We start from the raw sequence: 3,599 nt of genomic DNA on the forward strand, positions 1-3,599 counted from the left end.
CTTCCTCCTTGGGATTCACGTCCTTTCCTCTCCTCACAGGTTCGGCCATGGCGCTTATGTCAATGGCCTTGCACTCTGCTTTTGGATTCTCTTCTGTATTGCTTGGGAGAGTACTAGGAGGGATTTCAGTGATCCTTTTACTCAGCTGGCCCACTTGTGCTTCCAGATTTCTAATGGAAGACCTTGTTTCATTCATGAAACTTACAGTGGCTTTAGATAGATCAGAGACTAGATTTGCTAAATTAGAAGCATTTTGTTCAGAGTTCTCTGTCTGTTGCTGAGTTGATGATGGAAAAGGCTTGCTGTTGTTAAACCTGTTTCTTCCACCATTGTTAAAGCCTTGTTGAGGCTTTTGATCCTTCCATGAGAAATTTGGATGATTTCTCCATGATGAGTTATAGGTGTTTCCATAAGGTTCACCTAAGTAGTTCACCTCTGCTATTGCAGGGTTCTCAGGATCATAAGCTTCTTCTTCAGGAGAAGCCTCTTGAGTACTGTTGGATGCAGCTTGCATTCCATTCAGACTCTGAGAAATCATATTGACTTGCTGAGTCAATATTTTATTCTGAGCCAATATGGCATTCAGAGTATCAACTTCAAGAACTCCCTTTTTCACAGGCGTCCCATTACTCACAGGATTCCTTTCAGAAGTGTACATGAACTGGTTATTAGCAACCATGTCAATGAGTTCTTGAGCTTCTGCAGGCGTTTTCTTTAGGTGAATGGATCCACCTGCAGAAGTGTCCAGTGACATCTTTGATAGCTCAGATAAACCATCATAGAATATATCCAGGATGGTCCATTCTGAAAGCATGTCAGAAGGACACTTTTTGATCAACCGTTTGTATCTTTCCCAAGCTTCATAGAGGGATTCACCTTCTTTCTGTCTGAAGGTTTGAACATCAGCTCTAAGCTTGCTCAGCTTTTGAGGAGGAAAGTACTTGGCTAAGAAAGCCGTGACCAGCTTATCCCAAGAGTTCAGGCTGTCTTTGGGTTGAGAATCCAACCATAATCTAGCTCTGTCTCTTACAGCAAAAGGGAAAAGCATGAGCCTGTAGACTTCAGGATCTACTCCATTAGTCTTAACAGTATCACATATCTGCAAGAATTCAGTTAAGAACTGAAAAGGATCTTCAGATGGAAGTCCATGAAACTTGCAGTTCTGCTGCATCAGAGAAACTAATTGAGGTTTCAGCTCAAATTTGTTTGCTCCAATGGCAGGAATGGAGATGCTTCTTCCATGTAAATTGGAATTAGGTGCAATAAAGTCACCAAGCATCCTCCTTGCATTATTATTATTTTCGGCTGCCATCTCCTCTTCTTGTTTGAAAATTCCTAACAGGTGCTTACTGGTTAGTTGTAATTCAGAGTCCTTTCAGGTTCTGGATCTGCTTCAACAAGAATATTCTTGTCCTTGCTCCTGCTCATATGACAAAGAAGAAGGCACAGAAAAATAATAATAATAGAGATCCTTTTTTTTTTTGAATGAGGGAGAGATGTTAGTAGATGAATAAAATAAAAAAAAAATAGAAGGAGATGAGAGAGAAGAGAATTTTCGAAAATAATTTTTGAAAAAGAGTTAGTGATTTTTGAAAATAGTTTTTGAAAAATGTTAGTAATTTTCGAAAATTAAGATTTAAAAATTAAAATAATTAATAAATTAAAAAGAAATTTTGAAAAAGGGGGAAGATATTTTCGAAAAATGAGAGAGAGAGAATTAGTTAGGTAGTTTTGAAAAAGTTAAGGAACAAACAAAAAGTTAGTTAGTTAGTTGAAACAAATTTTGAAAAGATAAGAAGTTAGGAAGTTAGAAAAGATATTTTGAGAAGATATTTTTTGAAAAAGATAAGATAAGTAGATATTTTTGAAAAGATATGATAGAAATTAGTTTTTGAAAAAGATTTGATTTTTAAAATCACAATTAATGACTTGATTCACAAGAAATCACAAGATATGATTCTAGAACTTAAAGTTTGAATCTTTCTTAACAAGTAAGTAACAAACTTGAAATTTTTGAATCAAAACATTAATTGATTAGTTATTTTCGAAAATTTTATATAAAAATAAGAAAAAGATTTTTGAAAAATATTTTTGAAATTTTCGAAAATAACTAAGAATTTTGAAAAAGATTTGATTTTTGAAAAAGATTTTGAAAAAGATAAGATTTTCAAATTGAAAATTTGATTTGACTCATGAGAAACAACTTGATTTTAAAAATTTTTGAAAAAGTCAACTCAAATTTTCGAATTTGATGAGAGAAAAAGGAAAGATATTTTTTTTATTTTTTTGAAATTTTTTATGAAAACATGAAAATTATGCAATGCATGAAATTTTTAGATCAAAACAATGAATGCATGCAAGAATGCTATGAATGTCAAGATGAACACCAAGAACACTATGAAGATCATGATGAACATCAAGAACATATTTTTGAAAAATTTTTAATGCAAAGAAAACATGCAAGACACCAAACTTAGAATTCTTTAATGCTTACGCACTAAGAATTCAAGAATGCATATGATAAACATGAAAAGACACAAAACAAAAAATCATCAAGATCAAACAAGAAGACTTACCAAGAACAACTTGAAGATCATGAAGAACACTATGAATGCATGAAATTTTCGAAAAATGCAAGATGCATATGCAAGTGACACCAAACTTATGATATGACTCAAGACTCAAACAAGAAACACAAAAATATTTTTGATTTTTATGATTTTCTAAATTTTTTTGGATTTTTATTTTATATTTTTCGAAAAAATATTTTGAAAAAGAAAATAAGGATTCCAAAATTTTTAATATGAATTCCAGGAATCTTATGCTCTAAAGCTCCAATCAAAGGGTCAAGCATGGCTTAATAGCCAGCCAAGCTTTAGTATGTAACTCAGACATGACACGCCTGACATTCCTTACATTCAACAGCCAATTGGCTAAGAAAGATAAAGAAGCTCTTCTCTTGAGTATAAGAATTGAGACATGGCTTTACAGCCAGCCAGGCTTCAACATGCTCCATGAAACACTAGAATTCATTCTTAAAAATTCTGAAAAGAAAATATATTTTTGAAAACATTTTTATTTTAAAACCCTCTCTTTTTTTTTTTTTCGAAAACAGGTGAGAAAATTTTGAAATATTTTTGAAAAATTTTTGAAAAGAAAATAAAAAGAAAATTACCTAATCTGAGCAACAAGATAAACCGTCAGTTGTCCAAACTCAAACAATCCCCGGCAACGGCGACAAAAACTTGGTGCACGAAATTGTGATCTCCAGGCTCGAACAAATCCTGGTAATGGCTCCAAAGCTTGGTGCTCTGATCTTAATTCATGATTGTCACAACTTCGATACAACTAACCAGCAAGTGCACTGGGTCGTCCAAGTAATACCTTACGTGAGTAAGGGTGGAATCCCACGGAGATTGTTGGTATGAAGCAAGCTATGGTCACCTTGTAAATCTCAGTCAGGCAGATATAAAGTGATGAAGATGTTTTCGAATGTTATATAATAAAATAGGGATAGAGATACTTATGTAAATCATTGGTAGAAATTTCAGATAAGCGAATGGAGATGCTTTTCGTTCCTCTGAACCTCTGCTTTTCTG

General features: G+C 33.4%; 1 non-coding gene across 1 annotated transcript; it reads left to right on the plus strand.

The window, feature by feature from the left end:
• Positions 1-808: 808 nt before the first annotated feature.
• LOC112767501 (small nucleolar RNA R71) lies at positions 809-916 on the plus strand. Its single transcript, XR_003184943.1, has one exon. It is a non-coding gene; the product is annotated as a small nucleolar RNA R71 (small nucleolar RNA).
• The last annotated feature ends 2,683 nt before the right edge of the window (positions 917-3,599 follow it).

Source organism: Arachis hypogaea, chromosome 17, assembly GCF_003086295.3.
Source record: "Arachis hypogaea cultivar Tifrunner chromosome 17, arahy.Tifrunner.gnm2.J5K5, whole genome shotgun sequence".
Lineage (NCBI taxonomy): Eukaryota > Viridiplantae > Streptophyta > Magnoliopsida > Fabales > Fabaceae > Arachis > Arachis hypogaea.